Source organism: Camelus ferus, chromosome 8 (genome assembly GCF_009834535.1).
Source record: "Camelus ferus isolate YT-003-E chromosome 8, BCGSAC_Cfer_1.0, whole genome shotgun sequence".
Classification (NCBI taxonomy): Eukaryota; Metazoa; Chordata; class Mammalia; order Artiodactyla; family Camelidae; genus Camelus; species Camelus ferus.
Window position 1 is genome coordinate 46,006,735 of NC_045703.1, and position 22,419 is coordinate 46,029,153.

General features: G+C 38.9%; 1 protein-coding gene across 14 annotated transcripts in view; it reads right to left on the reverse strand.

Moving 5' to 3' along the window:
- EPB41L2 (erythrocyte membrane protein band 4.1 like 2) overlaps positions 1–22,101 on the reverse strand; it is a 196,034-nt gene extending 173,933 nt beyond the window's left edge. For 11 of the 14 annotated variants that reach the window (XM_032484921.1, XM_032484920.1, XM_032484918.1 and 8 more), the window contains exon 1: positions 21,953–22,101. The gene's annotated coding sequence lies outside the window, so the exon portion shown is untranslated. Of the gene's footprint in view, positions 1–21,599; positions 21,736–21,952 lie in introns of those variants that run through there. The other 3 variants (XM_032484910.1, XM_032484909.1, XM_032484911.1) reach the window with 2 other exon arrangements.
- Positions 22,102–22,419: the final 318 nt, after the last annotated feature.

The following is a 22,419-nucleotide window of genomic DNA, read 5'->3' on the forward strand; positions in this document are numbered from 1 at the left end:
GGGAAAGAACTATTGCTTATGGGATGACCATTATCCATATTAAACTCTACACTGGGGAAAGAAAGGCCAATTTACAAAACCAACAAGTCTTTTAAAATGTCAGATGGTAACTTCCAGAGGTTTGAAAACATGATATAAGTATTAAGATGCTATTTTATTGCAAAATAGGTCTTCACAAATTCAGTTCTGTGGGTGAGGGTATAGCTCAAGTGGTAGAGTGCATGCTTAGCATACACAAGGTCCTGGGTTCAATCCCCAGTACCTCCTCTAAAAATAAACAAGTAAACCTAGTTACCTCTCCCCCTAAAATAAAAAACAAATAAATAAAAATAAAAAGTCAATAAAAAAATTCAGTTCTACATTTAAATTCTTGATGAAACCTCAGCTGTTTACTCAAATCAGAGGAAATAACGCTGTCTGCAGGAAACAAGGCAGCAGCTTATTGACGGAGCATGACAAGGTTGACCTTCTCTATGTGGAATGTTGAGCCACATTTTATTGGAATAAAGGCAAAGGTTAGGATGCAAACCCCTTCTTGTTTCCTCTGAGGATGGACTTTATAACCATGAAACACACTGAAACCCTCACATTTCCAAATTTACAGTCCTTTAATCCATGGCCCAGGAAACTGTCAGAATAGGAAAAAGTAATAAAAGATGTTGTTTAAGGCAAAATCTGACAACATTTAAACTCTTGAAATATTTTATTCCAATAATAACAAAGTGGTAAAATGATTCTGTATATCGGAAAAGATCACAAAATATAAAATGAGGCCTCAGAGATCATCTAAACTCACCGTTTCTCCTTAGGTTGATGAATTAGGGCCTTGGTATCAAGGTTTTACTCTGCTCTATGGCACTTTTCTATAAAACAGATGCTTTTTGTGCTACAGCTGATAGAGATCTGACCCTACAGTCCAAAGGAAATTTTATTGCCTTTAAACAAACATATTCTAAACAAACATATTCTTTGCTTTCAAAGCCTGATAGGGTCATGTTAAAAAGACGAAAGCCAACTCGAAGGGGCTCCCACTGGACAAAGTTGGGACAGTTTGAATATCAAAAACAATGACTGTACTAGACTGAAATGCACTGAATACATAAAAATCCACAAACCAATCCAAAAAAAGAAGATAACTATTACATTAATGGCTTATTCTGAAACTGAGTAAAAGGAAAAATTAAGTTTTTAATTTTTTAATCTTGCACTTCAAATTAAGAACTATTTCATGGTAATCAAATAGTCCACATTGATGAGAAATAGTTATTTTACACATAAAATTGCAAGCTTATAAAGCTGAAGGAATGATAAAACTTTTAAGGTACAGAGTTCCAGTTTCACAAGATGAAAAAAGTTCTGGAGATTAATTGTGCAACAACGTCAATGTGCTTAACACTACGGAACAGCACTCTTAAAAATAGTTAAGATGGTGTATTTCTGCTATATGTATTTTACCACCATTTTTTTTAAAAATCCCATTTTATCACCATTTTGCCACCCTCAACGAAACAACTAATTCAAGTGAGGATCACCCTAGATATTAACATCACTAGGTGAAAGACTGATGAAGAACTGTATTTGTATAAAGCTAAAGTCTCACTGCCCCCTCCACCAATTATCTGCCCATCTCAAAGGGGAAAATATAACTTTAAATGAAGAGTTCAGTCATCATCTTAATTAATCTTAGCTTCACTAATAGTGAAGCAACTCTATTATGTGAGTCCTGACTTGATGCAATACAAAGTATACAACTTGGCCATTAAGTACTCTTTACCAAAAATATTTATTCCTAATCCAATCATGCTTTAGATGCAAATTCTACTGCACGGAAAAAAAAGAGCATAAAAGACCATATGGAAAGAAACAAACTCAGAAAAAGATTCTACAAGACCTTAGGCAGCCATCTTGCACCACTCCAGCAGTCATTGTCATAAAAAGACCACGAAAACAAAGGAAAGACTATTTTAGGTTACAAAAGAGTTAAGTAACATAACCATGTAAGTGTGTTCCTCAACAGGATCCTGGTTTGATAAACGAGCTATAAAAGAAGTCATGGGAATGACTGGAGAGACAGATTTTCATATAGACTCGATATCAGGTAATATGAGAGAATTATCAGCAATGAATTGTTATATATAATAGCAGTGTTCTGGTTATATGGGAAAATGTTCATTTTTTTTTACAAATATATAGTGAAGAAATTAAGGCACAATATCATGAGTTCCATAATTTACTTAAAAGTAAATTATTCAGAGAAAAAAAATGGTTAAAAGTATAAAATAAACTCCAAGCAGCCATCAACAAAAAAAAAAAAGGTCAATGCAATAAAATAACATATCTAGGCAATGATCATCAGCGACTGCTAAAAACCATCAGGCAAAAGCTTGATAAGAAATTTTACAGCAGATGGATCAATCTGGCTGACAGCACCTGAGCCCACTGATCAAACCTTTATCCCCAAAAGAGGGCCAACCATATATTGTCTTTTGAAGCAATGGAATTTTAAGAAACACCAACAACTATGAAGGATTCTCCATACCACTACCACCACCACCAAAAATCAACTTTGAATCTTACTAAGCCTCAGATCTACCTACCAATTTACGAGAAATTCAGAAGACAGAAACATTAAACACTACCACAGGAATGCAATCAACAAAATCCAGAAGGTGGGAAATTCTAAAGGAACAACAGTTTCTTCAACAAATAGACTAAAAAAGAGGAGAAAGAAACTACATATTAAGATATTTAAGAGACATATCAACCAAAAGTAATATGGAACTTATCTGGGTCCTAACTTGAATAAACCAACTATACAAATATTTATGAAACAAACGGGAAGATACGAACAGTCACTGAATATTTGCTATTAAGGAAATACTAAATTTTTTAGATGTGACAATGGGAACTGTGGTTTTGTCTTTAAAAAAAATGCTTGCCAGACACATAAAAAAGTATTCATGGATGAAGTAATATAATGTCTGGGATTTGCTTTAAAACAATCCAGCATGAAACAGGGTGAGAACACTAGGATCTGCGGGTACATAAATGAGGCAAAACTGACTATATACTGATCATTACCTAGAAGATGGGCACATGCAGATTCATTCTTCTATTCTATGTTCATATATGCTTCCAGGATAAAAAGTTTAAAAAAAAAAAAAAAGAAGGCAGAGAATGAAGCCTAATCACAGCATCTTCACCAAATAATAGAATCTTTTTCACCTACCACCTAATATAATGAACATGAACCAAAATAAAATTAAAAAAATATAAAACCTAGCAAAGGATTTACCAACACTAACAAAACAGAAAAAGATGTAAGGCCTATCCCACAAGCATCACAACAAATGAAAGAAAGATTCTGGTGAGTAGCAGGGTGACCCCATACCCAATTTTAGACACGAGAGGGGAAAAAAAACTGTATGGTGGGGATATGGATGTTCATTATACTATCTTCTCTATTTGTACCTTTGAAATTTTCCACAATAAAAAGTAGGAAGATTACAAATATCCTTCAAAAGGATCACTGCAGGACACAGTTATTGGATTCCCTGCATATACTGCTTTCTGACTTGCCAGCTTCCCACTTTTATTCTTTTACTTCCAAATGCCAAGGAAGAAAGGGGAAGGGGGGAAAGCAGTCACTAACAATACTTGCTTCCTGGGTGGGAAATTCAACTAGTAAAACCAATGTTTCCATATTGTGCTAGAAAAATTAAGACTGACTTTACCGTAAAATGTCTCACTTTAACTGAAAACCTGGTTTGTGGTCTGTAGAAATTACTACGGCATCTGCTTTCTCCTATCTTTTTTGGAAATGAAGCTGGAAAAGAAACTCTTATGATTTGTATTTGGATGTGGTGTTTGCAGAGGATTATTATCTTCCCAAACTTCTAAGTGGTTCCATCTGTTTTTATGGGGAATTTGGCTTAGGATGACTTCAGAAAATGAAGAACTCAGAAAGAAATCCAATCATCTTTACAATTAGCTTTGGTATACTCCACGAGTAGTTTTAAGAAAGAACAAAAATAATGAAATATTCATGGCAAAACAAATTTTTCAGTTTGAACCTGAAGCTGATAAAAAGCCTCTGTATGTAACTATCAATGTACAGGACAGAGGAACAGGTTAAACCAAACCACAGGGATGGAATCAGAAAAATCAAAATTGTGGGAATGATACAGGACAAACAACCAAATTTCTTCAGAAAACTGGATTACAAGGAAATATAAAAGTGAAGATAGAACCTGTAGATTAAAAAGAATCACTAATCACAAGATGTGGGTCCTAATTTGGATCCTAATTCTAGCAAAAAAAACTATGAAAGAAAACAAAAACAAATGGAAATTTAAACAGAGTGAATATCTGATGATATTAAAAATTTGCTGTTAATTTTCTAGATGTAGCAATGGTATTGAGTTTTTTTCCAAAAATCTTTTAGAGATACATACTGAAATTTATGCAAATAGAATGATGAGATGCCTGAGATTTGCTTCAAAATAGTATTTTGGGGGTGAAGGGAACAGAATATAGGTAAGTTGATAACTGTTAAAACTGGGTGATGGAAATGCATGGGTGGAGGGTCATTATACTAGTCAGTTTACTTTGTATATAATTAAAACTTTCCAAATGAAGCTATTTTGTTAAAAAAAAAAAAGGAATAAAGTTAGCTTATAAAATTAAAAAAATCTGAATGTAAAAATAAAATTTTTAATTAATGTCTAAAAAAAGAACAAGTGAGGCATTTCTGACAATAAAGTAGAATAACGAACAGTGGCAAATAAATTCAGAATATTTTCTGTCTTTAAATAACTTTAAATGCCTTAAAATTTCAGCAAGTCACAAAATGAGAATCATAAAATCTTAGTCTCGGAAGATACGTTGATGGTCACAAAGTCCCTTCCCCGCCCAATGACTCTTTCCCCCACCTTCCAAGAGGTGACTATCAGCCTCTGTCCTGGGTCCTTGAAACCCAGAAGTCACACTCTCGCATGGCAGCCCCTTCCATTTTCCACCTGCTCCAACTGTTAAAAATTTCTTCTCATACCATGTAGGAAACATTCCTTCTCCGAATCTCTTATTTTTATCCATGGAAAAAGGGTTTTTTCAAGGCAGATCACACAATCCATTGGTGAGCTGTGAAATCACGTTAGTTATTTGTTGACTGGCATTTTTTAATTATTATTATTAAGTAGAAAAGAAAATCTGGGCATCCTGCACACAGTAAAGCTAAGAACTAATTTATGAAACTTGTTTGTTATTCACATATTCACAAAGACTTTCATATTGAATAAAGGGTCAAGATATAAAAATCAATTTGTTACAGTGGGTTTTATCCTAAGAAAGTCAGAAAGCCAGTGCTCAAAAGATAGCTCTCAACAGGTTGCCCACCCCAGCAAGTCTTACCCTCCAGTTATTTCAACAGCTAGTTCCTCATGTGCTATGGTTTCTCCTAACCTCAACATCCCAGGCACCCTTCCATGGACACGGTTTCAGTTTGTCTAAGATTCCACTCATTTTTACTGAACAAATATGTACCTAGTGTGTACAACACACCTCTTAAAATGTGGTACCTAAAAACGAACGAAATATTCCAGGTCAAAGCAGAATAATCAATTAGAGCCTACAGTCTGCACAAAATACTTCACATGTTCATTTATAATTTTTGAGATGTTGGTGGATTCCTCTAAGTTATATATAGATCCAGAGCTGAAGAGAAAGACTCAGCCTGGAGAGAGACCTGAGTTAACAAATTTTGATGGTAAGTGAAGTCTTGGATGACATGAGACTAGTCAGGGCTAAGAATCAAAGGCTGAGGACAGAATCCTGGAAAAGAGAAAAATAACTGAAGGGACAGTTAGAGGGAAAGAAGTCTGCAAATAACAGAAGGAATACAGAAAAAGAGCTCTAACATGTCAAGGGAGAATTTCAAATACAATAATGTCAGAAACAATATAGAGGAAAATGTGTTCAACAGACTTGACAACAGGGCCATCTATTACCTGGAAAAGTACAACCAGAGTGGTGAGACCAGAAGTCAATAAAAGGAATAAAAAGACATCTACTTTTTAATAAAACTTCACACTGAAAAGAAGGCCAAGGCTATACTGTTTTAGAACTCTTTCAAGGACCTGAGACTTAACTTTTATTTCTAACAACTTTCATCTTATTTATTTCAACCCACTTTGTAGCTAACAAGGCGATATGTATAAGGCTTAGTAGGTTTCCCTACAAACTTCCATGAAATCTGTAAATCTGATTAGCAGTCCTTGTCTGTCATCATAAAAATTACTGGCAAAAATATTTTGGATCGAAGATGATGAAGGTTAAAATTTCAGTAACAAACACCATCACAGACTTCCCTTCACTTAACAGATTTTTCCTAATGTTGCCATAAAGACACCATGAAAACGTTATCAAATGTTTTGCCAAATTCCTATGTCTGCTTTTCCTATAAGGAAAGGCAACTGAAATGACTTTCTCCACAGAGACCAATGAGTGAGCCACAGACAACATCTTAAACAGATCAGGACTTAGGCAACTGAACCACTTAAGAGAAAACATTGACACATTATAACTGACTACACTTCAATTTGACAAAAAAAAACTATTTTTAAAAATGAGAGAAAAGAGACACAAGAAGCAACATAACATCACTCGCCCAATGTCACACTCAGTAACTGGTAAACTGGGACAGGAACTTGGGGCTAGAACAATTTTCCTTCTACCCTCTTCTTTCAGAAAAAAGAGGAGGAGGAGTTGTAGCAGATACCTGGTTTGTTGAAACTCCAGTCACTGTAGACCCAGGACAAACTCCCACAAAAGTCTATACTTCTCAGGACAGACCAATGATGGCCAACGTCCCAAACACCTGGCACTTCAAGGTACTCAACTGAAGACAAAAATGTTGATCATTCAGTGATACTTTGAAGTACTGGCTCCAACAGCTCCTTTGTGACCTGTCAACATTCCAGATGGGTGGAACGTTCCATTTTTAAACCCAGTGGGGGTGAAGGAAGACACATCAGCGGTTACAACCTCACTTTCTACCTTCTCCCTCTTTCCCCTACTTCCTCCTTCATAACTAAAACCAATTAAGGAAACGGAGTAGAACCTCATTAGCTTCCTTCAAGTTTCTGAATGAAAACTACCCACCCAGTGATCAAATTACACCCTCATACAATAGTGCAGTCCTGGCTCCAGTTCAAAACAGTTCCTCTGGGGAGGGGAATGCAAGTACAGACAGGGTAGGAAAAGGAATTTACATATTCTTAGGGATAACACAGGACAGTACTTATGAATGTAGGCTCTGGATGGAGCCAGAGGCCTGGGTTCAAATCCCTGCTCTGCCATCAATCAGCTGTGCGACCTTGAGCAACTCACTTAATCATGCGATGCCTCTGTTTTCTTATCAGGCAAACTTAGAGCAACAGCACCTACCACACGGGGTTACTGCGAGGATTAAATGAATAAATGTATGTAAAAGTGCCTATAAAATAGTGTCTGACACACACTAAGTATTCAAGCACTGCTACCTACTGTTATCAGTATCTTCTAATTCAATATGTAATGTCTTCACAAAAAATACATTAAACTAAGTTTTAATTAAAAATACAAATCAAAACATAAACAAGCAAGCCTGTTAATTAGGAAAAAGCACTCCAACTATTAAGTGATTGTCAGCTTCAGCTCTAATGCCAATGTTCTCTTGATTTCTAAACTAGTACGACCAGTGTTTAAGGCATATACTTCCCCCTCTGTACTGCCAGACAGAACCACACACATGGCCGGGTGCTGTGATTTTGTAATAATTGCATAGTCCTGTTAAATTTCAGTCAGCTAAAAAAAAGTTTCACTTGGTCTAGTTCCAACACATTGCCACTACACTATGCTAAGTAAAAAAATGAAGGAGAGAGAGAAAGAGGCAGATTGAGAGAGGGAAAGAAAAAAGAAAAATCTAAAAACATTAAAATCTAGCATCAACAATAGGCAGGAGCCATGGAAAAACAATCCATGGAACATCAACAATACCTTGAGGATGTACCAGAATTTGAAAGTCAGTTCAGATTTGGTTTAGAAGGCAGGTTTTTGAATACTGGCTAAAGCATTTCCTGTCTGCCCAAAATGCTACATTTAGATGAAATTGCTTTTTGATTAAAACTTAGATGAAACTGCTTTCACCAGTCAAAATAATATTCAGATAGTTACTCCAAAAACATGGCAACTGAGTATGTAATAAGTGAATGAATTTCTGTAATTCTACAAAATCAGTAATGAATATGAACTTTATTTTGGAGACCAGAAAGTACGTGACAAAGGAAGGGAGGATCTTACCTACTTATGAATGAAATTATACCATATCTAGAATTTGCTTCCAAGTAATGGTGGGGTTGGGGGGTAATCAGGGAATGGAAGCAAGTAGAAGAAACAAAACTGGCCATGTGCTGGTAACTGTCAAAGCTGGGTGAGGACACATGGTGTTCATTATCCTATAATTCTATTTCTGCATGTTTTTAATTTTTTCCATAATAGAAAGTTTAAAAAGAAAAATACTTTTCTGTAACTGACAATGGTACATTCTTTCTCCAAAAAAAAAAAACTTCAATAGATAATCGGATACAGTAAAAATATGGTTTTAAAAAATCTAAGAACAACAAAAAAGGAGCCACATTATCCTTCACTGCTACATATGTGCTGCACAGAGCAAGTAACACACAGAGCACAGATCTATAGAATGCTCTAGATTCCACCCTACAGTCTTCCCACTCAAGCTGGCAGCATCGAGGATGAAAGTAAACTGGCCTCAATTAGGAGAAAAGTCGGAGCCACATCTGCACTACACATGCTGCCCACATCTCCAGCCCTCACTGCAGAGCTGCACAAGTGAAGGATACCTTCGCTATACCTTTATTTCTGTCTGGAGGTGGAGAGAGATGGCGGAAGGAAGAATGCATTCACGTTCCCTTCTGCACGTCAATTTAAAACAGACTATCTTGGCATTAAGGCACAAGCTTTACTGAGGTTGATTTCAATGGCCAAGATCCAAAAACAGTTCTGGTTACAATTCCATGGATAAACTCTTGATTCCTTTGTCAGTGGACAGACCCAATACATTAGCTGGCACTCCAATCTATCCTATACACAATTTGTATTCATTTTATTAAGAAAAAAGAAGGTTGCCCTTTTCTCCCTATTAACAGTGGATTAAAGAAAACTTTTCAAGAAAGCTGTTCACTTAGCAGCTTTTTTCTCCCAGAGTCTAAAAGCAATTGAACAGAGAGTACTGGGGAGAAGTAAAAGATTATCATATAAAACTGGGCTCCCAATTGAAGGCTGAAGATGCACTATTGTCTTGCGTCATGTATGACCACCATGCCACATTCGCTTTTCAAATCTCGTGAAAGCACTTGGCACCGGTTTCCAATAATCCCATAGGACTTCTGCTTCCTTGTTTTTTCAACAGTATTTCAAAATGCTGACACATTTACTGAACTTATTTTTGGAAGACCTAGCTCTGTCTACCTGCAGGGCTAAGGATACAAATATATAAAAGCTACAGGACAGCCCTCCAACTACAAAACTTGGCAGGCTTCCTAAGTTCTCCAAGAAAATTTCAATTGGCAACTCTATTAACATCAAAAGAGCACACAGTAGAGGGAACAACTCTGGACACAGGGAGACCTTGGCTGTTCCTGAAGCACCATCACTAAATTGCTAAATGACTTGGAGTAAGTTTAACCCCTTCCTGACTCACTCTGCTTACCTGTCAGACCTCTGCTATGAAACTGCTTCAAGAATCAAATGAGAAAATGTTCTGAGGATTTATTTTGAAAAGAATACCAAAACATAAACTTTCCAAATAAAAGTAATACTGCTATTTTAAAAAGAAAACTTAGAAGTCCGTGCCACTGTCAGCATATACAGTTTTATGTTGTTATCTATTAGGAGAAACCATATTTTAAACCAACTCAATGTTTCTCAAACTTCAGTATTCAGACTTACTTTATAATTTTTTTTTTTTTGCTAAATCCAAACAGCCACTGTATTATTATTTATTTAATACTTACCCCTAAATCAAGTCACTTAAAAATACCTAGTTGAGCTTTAGGCTAAGTAACAGTAATGAAATCATAGTTTTGAAGCATTTGTAAATTTTTCTGATGCACATTGACACACCTATTTAACTATTAAAAGAAAAAGATTCATCTGTGTACCACCTCAAATCGTTTTCACATACCACCACACTTTGGGGAAATACTGTACTGATCTATTTGCTGATAACACCTTCTACATTAATGAATAGAATATCTGAATTTAGAAGTCTCAACAACCCACTGGGCAACTTAACCAACACTAACCACGTGCACTCAGGAGCCTTTGGCTCTTCCTGGAGCATCTGAGACCTCACAGCCACTTCCTTATTAAGAATCCCCATTTTTGTTTCACTTTCTCCAAAACCCACACACAAAAATCCCTAATGTCTGTATCTTCCCATTGGTGTAAAGTTCACTATTTATGAGCTAGTAATGAAGTTTTTCACCCTTAAAATACTTAACAGAAACTACATGAGATCAAAGTTTCCTCTAATAACCAAATCAACAAAGAATATTCTAATTTATGTATGCCAACCTTTTGTCAGTCTAAAGACAGACAAAGATATTCACTAAACCCTGAAATAAGGTTGCCTTTTCTGATACACATTCACTACATGTGTTTTTATCGTATATTTTTAAACCTAGTTCAAATACATATTGTAAGATTTGTAAGTGTGTGTACTGAACTAATCCTCAAAATATCACAAGAAAAAAATGTACATTTGCTGAGTTCTTCCTAGGAAGCACCTTCTTGTTCAATGATGTATCGGTCAGCCACTCCCACCTATCTTAAATGCTGACTCAACTGTCTTGACTTTTCTGTCTCTCTCTATTTGTAACTAAAGTTCAACTCAGCATCTGGCATGTAAAAAAGGACAATTTTATTATGGCTGCAGTTCATACCAAATGTGAGTACCACAATAATCATCTTGGAAATTTATTTTTATCAATTTAAACCCTAAATCCAGTGCGCTGAACATGAGTTAATTTTTGCTCCCTCCCAAAACCACACTAAAATGACAGAAAACTAAAGAAAGAAAAAAGGTACAAATCCACAAAAAAAAAAAAAAAAGAAGAGAAAAAAAAAAACAAAAAAAGAGGGGACAGGCCAGCAGATGAGATATATCAACAGAATTTTAGAAGATGGAAAACAGATGTACAAAGTAACTGACTTAGCAGAGCAGAGGAAGCCTAAACCTGAATTCCTATTTTGGTGAGGCCCTACAAGAAACAATGTGATTAGTGGAGAAGCCCTGAAAGCCTTAGGAATTAGAAGTTCCAGAAACCTCCAAGGGCTGAGATGAGAGAGTTGAAAACAGGGGACCTGCTGGAAATAAGGACAAGGAACATTTAAACCACATACACACACATGCACGCGCGCTTGCGTGCATGCGCACACACACACACACACCAAACCTTGGCAACCAGAAGACAGGAGGTTCACTCTAGAGAACTTGAAAGGGAAGGCTCTGTGCTCAGAAGACAGAGGTTAGGTGTTATACAGAGAACAGGGACGTCCAGGTCCCATCAGGCAACAAATATTTAGAGTGCCTACTCCACTCCCGGCACTGCTCTAGTACCGGAAATACTACAGCAAACAAAATAGACAAAAAGATTCGCCTTCATGCAGCTTACATTCCAGGGAGGGGACAGTCAATAACCAAAAAGCAAAATATAAGTGTATCAGATGATAATAATACATACTGTAGAAGAAAGAAAAGACAGGAAAGTATTTACACACTGGGGTTGGGGGTAGGAGTATGGCTGTCTTTTCAAATAAACGATCATGGGAAGCAAAGCTCTGAAGGAGTTACGGGGGTAAGCCATGCAGTATCTGAGGGAAGAGCATTCCAGACGGAGGGAAAGCAAGCACCGGGGGACATCAAGAAGGGCAGGACTGGAGAAACCACACACATGAAATAAGAAAACATTACACTATCAAAAAGAAAATTCACTGGCCAAGGGGCAGCTCTGAAAACAGGAGAGCAGAAAAATCCAGTAGAGAGATTAGAAGGAAACATTGAAGAAATTTCCCGAAAAGAGGGAACAAAAGGACAAAATGATGACATCAGAGAGAAAAAGTAACAAAACTGAAGAGTCACTGAAGGAAATTCAACATCCAAATACTAGGAGTTCCAGAAAGAACAGAGAACATAGAGTGAGTCATTATCATAGAGAATATTTCTGAAAGGCAAGAGCTTCCAAGCTGAAAGGGCCCGCTGAGTGCTCAGCACAATGAGAGAGGAAACTCCCACACCAAGGCACACCATCATGCAATTTCAAAAGACCAAGTTCAAAGATAAAATCCTGAAAGCTTCTAAACAAAACAAACCAGTCACATATAGAGAAGCAGAAATTAGAATTGAGCCAGTCTTCTCGATAGCAGCACTGGGATGCTCAAATACAAGGGAACAAAGCCTTCAAAGTTTGGAGGGAAAGTAATCACTAATTTAGAATTCTATACCCAGCCAAACTATAAATGCAATTAAATGGAGAGTACAAAAAGGCATTTTAAGAGTGGAAAAAACCTGTTTCCAGATACGCAAGGTCTTGAGAAATTCACCTTCTATTCGCGCTTTCTTGAGAAATGACTGAAAGATGTGCTCATGTAAAATAAGAAATAATAAAGATACACAGAGCCCAGGAACCCAGGAGCCCCAGGAGAGAGGAAAAGGGAAATTCCCAGGATACAGTAGCACAGCAATTCTAGAAATAAACCAGTCCAGGAAGGATGTCTTTAAGAAAAAAAGAAAGTGGTTTTCAATATAGTTTTCAACATCGTTTAGAGCTAAACTAAGAGTAGGCAGAAAACTATGCAAAGAAGGGAAAAAACAGACAACTTCAGGATAAAACAAAAAGTTGTAAAAAAGTACACGCAATCAAAGCATTTTACTGGCTCGGCTGTTGCTTATATGTGTTTTAGAAGCAAGAGGAGAGGGTGCATCTGTGTATAGGGAAAGAGTAAAGGAAGTGAATCCCAACCAACGTAGAAAGTCAATAGCAATTATTGTCTAGAATGAAGAAATCAAAAAAAAAAAAAAAAAGCATGTTACTTAGACAAAATATACAGGTAATAAAGCCAAAAGAAATGAAAGTGGTTGCCTCTAGGGAGCAGAAATCTATCATGAAGGGACATGAAAGGCAGGGGTCTGCTGCTTTTCCTTACAATCCCTACACTAGTACCTGACTTTCTAAATTATATTCAAGCACCCTAGAGAAAGCCATTTGCACTGTAAATAAAGCAGCAAAAAGTGTAGAACGGCTTGAAAGACAAAGACTGATGGGGAGGGAGGCACACATTTTATTTTCATGTATTTCATACCCTGGTACATTTTTCTTAACATTGAAGCATCAGCTTGGAAACACCACACTGCCGTGAAAAACAAGATGCAGGGCACTCCCCATTCCAGCAGGATTCAAGAATCACACAGTTAAAAGTTCAGTCTACTTTATAATTGTACTTCTACAAAACAAACTAGGAGGCAGAACACCAGTTAGGAAAGCAAGCTTATCTTTTGTGCAGTCGGATACGGTAGTCGCCAACAAATTCCTAAAATCTTCAAGTTCTACAGAGTAGCAGCATCAAACAATTAAAAGCAATAACTGACCCTCTCCGGCAGAAGAAACAAGTTTTAGCAGCACACAAGCTGGGTGCCCTTGAGCAAATTATTCTGTTTTTAAGCCTCAATTTTTCATCTGTAAAATAAGACACATACCAGCTACTTCACGCATTGCTGTAAGAAGGATTGCGGATATTAACATGTATAAAGCATCAACTACAGTAGCTGGTTTATCATCTGTGCTCCAAAACTTATTTTTCTTCCTTTTTCACATGTTTATTATCAATGCTCCTGGCCTTACCAGATTACATACAATGGAACCTAGAACACAGCAGACCCACTAGCATAAAATGCACTTGTGCAGGACAGGTTAAGAAATAGACAAAGCAAATAGATAAACAAGATTGTACTGTGTAGCACAGCGAAATACATACAGGATCTTGTGGTGGCTCACAGAGAAAGAGAATGTGACAATCAATGTATGTGTGTTCATGTGTAGCTGAAAAATTGTGCTCTCCACTGGAATTTGACATAACATTGTAAAATGACTATAATTCAATTTAAAAAATGTTTTAAAAAAATAAATTAAAAAAAGAAAAAAAAGAAATAGACAAAGCAGCTGATGGGAAAGCACCTGAAACCAGGATGAAGGCTGGATGGAAAGCAAGCAAGAAGTGTCAAAAAGAGGTCCACATCATGAAGGAATAATTAATTAATTATTAATTTATGACATGTAATTAGATCAAGTTTCTAGATTCAACTACCAATTTAAAGAAAACACAGAGGACAGAGGAACGGATTAACTACATTGGAGGGTTGAAATCAGCAAAATCCAAACTGAGAAAGAACCACACAAAACAATCAAGTTTCTTCAACATAGAAACTCCTGGAAGGAAAAATAAGAGATGAAGAGGAAACAAGAACTTAACATCTTTAAAGATACACCAACCGATCATAGATAGCATGTGAATCTTAACTGGATCTTGACTCAAACTTTTCCAAAAATTGATAAAGATAACTGGAGATCTGAATGTGAACAACTGAATATCTGATGACATTAAGGCCCTGTTAGAGTGATGACGGTATTTGTTATGTTTTAAAAAGTTATCTTCTAGAGATAAATACTAAAATATGAAATTATAAAAGCAAACAAAAAGTCTTCTAAAAAAGCCAAATGCCACACAAGGTAGTGCTATGAGCTGAGGGAATGGTTAACACTAGATTTCAGAGGACCAGGCAATATACTCATGAGAATGAGTCACAAAGTTTGGGAGGAAACTAGAAAGAGGATTTGTTCCCATGTGACTGAGGGCCTACCAGGTCCAGCTCCAGAAACCATGACTGACAGTGACCCAAATGTCAGCCTTCATGAAGGGAGAGGTGGGAAATGACTGCTGGCTCTGGAGGTCGAAAAGCCCCACTGCCGAGAACACATTCTTCAAGGTCATACAGATCTATTCCTTTGTGCATCTTTCAAATTGATATTTAGTAAAAGAGATGCAAACTCAATAGTCAAAAGGAGCCACACATCTAATACAAATGTATAAAACGGTCCGAGAGCAGGCCAAAAAAAATTGGGAGGGACTTCAGCAGAGTAGGAGGAGGATGACTTGTATGAGATGGGGCAGGAACTACCCAGTGCTGCAATGGAGAGGACCCGGGGCCCAGGGCTACCAAGGTCCTCCAATTTTGCCAGAGAAACTTAACATAAAAATATTTAGGTGAAACCTCCCAATTTCTTAATGTTGTCAACTAATTTAAAGTTAAAATACTATGTTAGGAGAAAATATGTCTGCAGATCTATTTCATGTACAAAAAGATGTACTAGATTTATAAAGGTCACATTTTAATGCCACATGCAGAGGTTTAAATATTGTCAATAAAAATTCCACTAACAGGCTTCTTGCAGCAGGCTTACGGAAGTTATCAAGAGAGGAAATTGTAATATAGCATATGCATACAAATTTTACACTCAGAATTGGTTATCTCTGGCAACATGACAAAAAAAAAAAAAAAAAAAAAAAGACTATAATCTCCGTGTTACTGAAATTAGACCCAAATAGTTTTGCCATCTATATGCTTTTCTGAACACTGCCGTAAGCAGTGGATAGTCTGTTAAAGCAAAGTTTCCTAAAATTCAAAAACTCTAGAGATACCATACTGAAACTGTTAAAAAGTGGTTTTAACTTGTGATCACCAAAGAAAATTACAGTTTCATATCAAAGACTGTACTTACACACAGATCATTATTCCTGACCACTGCAAAAAAATTTGCTTACCACACATTTGCAAGCAATCCACTAGGTCTTTTCTTAACCTAACAATTTTCACAGATGCCAGGCACTATGTGAAGCATTTTATAAGCACTAGCTCATTTAATTCTCACATAACTCTCTGAGGTAGGTTATGAGTGTTAACCCCCACACTGAAGATAAGGAAACTGAGGCTATGAGAAATTATTTATCCAAGGTCCCACTGGTGTAACTGGCAGTCTAACCAGCACCACAGAGTGTGGACTTGTTACGGACCCCTTCTAACTAATATTTTCATCAAAGAAATCTGTGAGGAAATAAAACACATTCATTAAGTTCAAGGTAAGAAGATAAGAGGCCACTATATCAGAATTCAGTTTAACCTTGATAACTGGATAAAATAGGACAACTAGAAGAATTCAGTTGAATGGAAATAAGCACAACAGTGGGGGCATGAAAGTGCAAAAGGGTAACATGAAAAAAAGGGAAAAAGAAAAAAGAACTTCTCTTAAGACTTCAAATCCCTAATCTTAAAAATAAGAACAGAACTACATCACAAATTTTCAAATTTTTGTTTCCCAAAACCCTTTCAAAAATCTGCTCCCCAAAATCTCTCACACACACAAATACACACACACACCACACACATGACTTTACTTAGCAGTCTCAGGCAGTTCATGAACCCCTGAGGCCCACCCTGGGCAACAGCTTTCCTACTAACCCACTTCCCACCTCAGGTCAAGAATCTAAATGAGCTCCATGCTACCTTCTGGTGCCCCAGGTGGATGAATCCACAGTGAAAAATAAGTGGACTATTTAGACAAAAAGGAAAAGACCAAAGAATTATGAGGGGGGAGGGTACAGCTCAGTGGTAGAGCGCATGCTTAGCATGCAGGAGGTCCTGGGTTCCAGCCCCAGTACCTCCATTAAAATAAATAAACAAACCTAATTACCTCCCCCACCAAAAAAAAACAAAATAAAACAATTTCAAAAAAAAGAATTACGGCAAACTGTAAATTACATATTACTTAAGTATCTTCAGGATACTAGGATGTGTACGTATATTAACAGAATATAGGAAACACAAAAATATGGTTAAACTTAGCACTATTGTTACCATGGTGGTAGGTCCAGCTCTGAATCTCATCAGGAGGTCTGGAAACCTGAATTCAGGGCTTGGAAAAAATGATTAGAGAGCTGGTAATCAGACTTATGTGAAAAGTTTTTAAAATCACAATTTTCTTGGAAAAAGGCAATTAGAGGGTAACATAAGTCTTTAAGTGTTTGAAAATTCTTTCATGAAGAACAGGCCATAAAAAAGAGCAAAGCAAGAGGAAACTGGCTTTTGGTAACAGCAGGAAAGATTTAGTTTAAATACAATGAACTTCCCTACCTCACCCAGACAACAAGGTCCTACAGATCACTTTGGAACCCTTCCCATGCCCTCTGGTTGTTAACCCAGAAAGAGCTAAAACCATCCCAGTGACACTCAGTTTAGTTACAGACATAAAATGTCAGCCTGGCTACCTAAAGCAAAACATTATTTAAGATACTCCTCAGGGCAAATAAAAAGATAATTCCTATTTCTCAAATTGATTCCATATTACTATAAAGATTATTTGGGAGTCAATCTATATACACTTAGACCTTCATAGCTCCAATATGCTAATTGAAAAAAATACCAAAATGCAGAGACATAACCGTGAAATGAAAACATACTTCTATTTTAAAAGTAACTGAGAATATGAAATTAGCCCAATTTCAATCTTTGGGGGAAAAAAAGAAACAGAAGCAGTATAAATGTACTCATAAGCCATCTGAAGTTTATCTCTATACTAAGGGGAAAGAAACATCACTTTAAAAAAATAAGAAAATTGAGAAGACCACTAAAATCATTAAAAAAAATACTATCCCAAATACTAGGTATTTAGGGAAATAAACTATAGATAATCTACTTCTAGACAAGGAAAACACACATCTAAGAAACCCACACAGATCAAGCCAACCACTGAATCAAAGGAAAACAACATCCAACAGTAAGAAAGCAAATCCCTGATGTGAATTATCACCTACATGACATTTCTCCATGACACAGTACTGGGCTCCACAGAATTAACTCCAAGCTCTCAAAAAATCTTCACTAAAAACATCTCTAATATATTATATGAAGATTCAACGAATTGATTCATCAAATTCATTAAGTACAATGTTATAGGCGCTTCACATAATATACCTCGATAAATGTATTCCCTCTATCATACAAAATACACACACTTTATTTAAAAAAAACTTTTAAAAAGCATTAGTTATTATATTAGAAAGGATTTCTTTCTTTCCATTGTAGCTTACCTGTAACATCTCAAGAACTACAGTATTTATACTCAGAGGCCATTCCCCAATAGTTAATGATACCAGGCATTGACTCCATTTTAGATTTTAGTCTGGGGAACTGCTCAGAGGAATGATAGAAATCTTAAATATCGGGTTGCTGGTTTGTCCAAAACATGGCATGCCCAAAAGATGCTCTGTCTGCAGTCTGTGGGGGAATCATATAAAAATCCTGTACTAACTCAGGCCTTCCAAAGAGGCTGGAAACGTGTGTGTATTGCGGGGAGGCGGCAAGGGCTGAGAGTGGATGTGCTGACTCCTGAAGGTCCAGCCCTAAGATTCCAAGATTCTATAAAAGGGCAGTAAATTAGGGTTTGGCTAGTATTTGCTGGCTACTGAAGCCAGCATAAACATTTACTTGAGGCTTTTAAATCTGTAAGGGCACCCAGTGGTTAGGTACAGTAAATCTGAATCTGAAAAAACAAACAAGGCCACTGGAAATGTTTCTAAATAAAAGTGGGGTGGGGGAGGTAGGCATATTTCCTTTGTTTTCTCCAAGCAAACAAAACAGATTTTTAGAAATGCAGAATTTGATTATCAGCAGTATTGATCCCTATAAAAGACTTTATTGCCTTATAAAAATACTAGCAAGTCATACTTTTCCCAAAAGTCCACACATAGCTCTTAAAAAGACTACTTCAGTTCAAAAGACAAAGAAAGAGGCCCATATCTCCCTGTGGAAATGGAAACAAAATCAGATCCTCAAAAATATTTAGCATTCTGCTATATAAAATATAAACCCCACATTCCTAAATAAAATGGCAAAGATAGAACCTTTGTAGTTCTCCAGCCGGAGTTCCATGAGAGTGGTGATTCAGAGCAAAATCTGACGTTAAATATAACTATACAATATTACTAATTATAGAGTAATTTTACCAATAAATATTCTGGTTGAGGACTGCTTTGTCATCTTTGCAAGTATTTTTAGTTGAAAGCAAGTGGTTAGGAAGTCCACGTGGACACGGTTCTGATTTTTAAAAGTCTATTTTTAAGATCTGAGGACTGGATAGGTTTTCTAAACTTAATTCCTTAGAACTGGTAATTTGGAAAGGGTAAGCCACAAGAACGTTAGTTAAGATGCAAAGGACCTAACAAGCTTACCAACTCAGATCAGCACAAAACTAACTTAGAAACCTCAGAGTGCTCGCAAGTCTCATGATGGGCCCAGTTACTAAGGTCTGCATTTACACAAACTATAAAGCTACCTCTCCAAATACAGCAAGAGCTATCTGAATTCTGTTTTATACTTCCATAGTTATTTTGGGATGGGCCTCTCTTCAGATTTGTCCCCTAAACCTGCAAATCTGCTTCTTTCTACTTGGAATTAAATTTCAGATTTTAAAACATATATCCAGCTGTCAATATACTTAGTTTCATATACACACCCAGTTAAGAATATTCCATTACAGATGAATTTTCTTACCAAAGTCAGTAATAATTTTACTCAAAATCTAACTTTGTTGAATGATTTCCTTAGAACTTTTTATCATTTCAGGCAATCCCTATTCAGTTTAGATACCAAGAATGTGTCGTTGGAGGTTCAACTCATCCACGAATTTTCTCTGGAAGGTCTTTGCTCTAACGACTTCTACTAGAGATGAAAGATTAAAGCACTATTATGACTAGGACTTTCTTAAAAAGGGGTATTTTAAGAGGAAATAAACTGTCCCCTCCCGTTACTCCAAATGAGCAGCCTCTTGTTCTCAGCAGTCCTTCTGCACACAAGACCACTACTGACTTCAGTGGGAATTCTGCCCAAGAAGTGAGGAAGACAGGATAGGATTAAATTAGCCCTAAATCTATGCCATTGTTCCAAGCCATGACCACTTGTACAGTTCTTCAATAACCTCCAAAAAGTAGATATCTGAGGTTTGATGGTGGTTCTCAAACTGAATTTTAGGACTGATGATCCCCGGAGCTTTGACAGGTGACACAGCCTAGCTCTTTAAAAGTTCTGTCAGCCTGATGGATGTACTCAGTTGGCCCTTATCGGAATCCAAGATTGCATTGCAATGCAGTCCCATCAGTGGCTGCAACAGCGATTCAGTGATTTCCCACAGCAAAGAGCCCTGCAAACGGAAACTGAATAGGATTAAGTGCTATTCGTTTCCCAGTAAAACCTGTTCAAAGTCTGAGAATTCTAAATCCCAGCTCCTACGGCCAAGAAATTGACTCAGTTTCCCTAAAATGCAAAACCCCAGGGGAAACGTGATAGGACACAAGCTAAAATTCTAATTCTCAATACAGTATTACAAATAGAGAATATAAAAATAATGGATTCCGGTAAGAGAAGGAAAAACCAAGGGGAAAAACAAAGGGGGAACTGAAGAAAATGGAAGAATAAAGGGAAAACTGTTAAGATTCATTAAAAAAGAAAAAAAAGCTTAAATAACAGTAACAAGAAGAATAAGACTCCCAGCATACACATGCCATTTCCGATGCGAGAAGTTCAAAAAAACCGAGGAAAAGACGTGACTCAGACAAGAGAAAATATATTCACAGCTGTTCTAGGTTCTACCTTCCTTCGCACCCCAGAAGGGGCTCTTGAAAACGGGCAGCGGTTGTGGTGACGGGGCATTCAATTTAAGGTGTCCTAGGTCAGTAGGGAGGGCTCCACAGAGACCCTTCCCCAAAATAATCGACTTCAAATCTCATCCAAACCCCCTGACTTCAGGGGAGGTGAGCGATCTTGGGAAGCATAATGACCGACATCCCCCTGCAGACATGCCGGCTGCTGGGGGGCAGCGTCTCTGGATGGGGATTTAGACTCTGATTTCAGCCCCGTTCGGTTCTCCTCCAGGTCCTTCCCCTGCAGTTTAATTAAAAACGCTGCCCACCCACTGCCGTCAAATTTAGAGGAAAATAATAAGTCATCGGTGGTGAGATAGCCTGGGTACTGGAACAGCAAGGAAAAGACAGCAGAAGGTGCGTCGCTCTCCGCACTGGCCAGGTAGCCGGCGTCGTGTGGGACACGCGCGCCGCGCGTGGGGTTGAAGCGCCGCCCTCGCCCTGATCCCCGCAGCGCCCACGCGCTCGGCCGGCCCAGGGACGCACGGCGTCCGCTTCCAAAATCATCCTCCTGAAGGGCGGCGACGCCGCCGCCGCCGCCGCCGCCACGTACCGGGAGCCCCGGCGCACATCGCCAGGCGTCGAAGGCGAGCGGCCGCTCAGTACCGGGACAGGCTCGCGCGCCGCGGCCCGCGCCCGGGATGGAGCCGGATCCCTCCTGAGGCCGCTCCGCGGGGCCCAGGACGCCTGACCCTGAACCCACCGCACCCCGGCGGGGCCGGCGCAGTCCTCACCATGCCCCCGCCTCTCCCGGCTCCGACGAGACGCGGCCCCGGCTCCCGAGAAGGGGGAAGTGAGGGACCACAGTGGAGCAGGGAGGCGGGGATCTGGCCTGGAGCAACAGGACCCGGTCCCCGGGGCGGGAATGAGGAGGCGAGGATAGAGGGAGCTGCAGAAAATCCCGAAGCTGGCCGCCCTCCCCCTCCCGGTGGGACCGTCCCGCCACCGCTTCCTGCCCGGGCTCAGCTTCCCAGCTGCAGCCAGAGGAAAAATCCGAGCCGGCCCTACAGCTCCGCAGGGACTAGACACTCGGCCCGGGCTCCCCCGCCCCGGGCCCGCCATTCCGCGGCTCCGCACGCCTCCTTACCCGGACGCGACACTCAGGAGCTCGCTCGCCGCGGGGACCCGTCCCGCTTCAGCCCCAGCCGCCGGCCCGCCGCGCCCGCTCCTCCCTCCGCAAGGTTTCAAATTGAAATTCCCTGGCTGGGGCCGTCAGAGGACTCGGCGCGCCAGCCCCGCCCCCTCGCGGCGGAAGCCCCTCCCGCGCCCCCGCCGGACGCGCCCCCGGGTGCGGAAACCCCCACGGGCCGCGACACGCCCCCTGCGCCCAGGCCACGCCCCTCGTCGGCCGGAGAGACCCTACCCGCGGGATTCGCGACGCGTGGTGCCCGAGTACCCGGGCTGGAAGGACGTGTCTCGCCTTTTGGGCTGCCCTGGATGATGACTGCCGATGTCTGTGTGCAAGGCCTTCTTACTCGCGCATCCAGATTATAAATGCCCTTCTGTCAACTTTCAAAAGTTTTGTCTTCAAAGTGAATCCATTGACTAAAACTT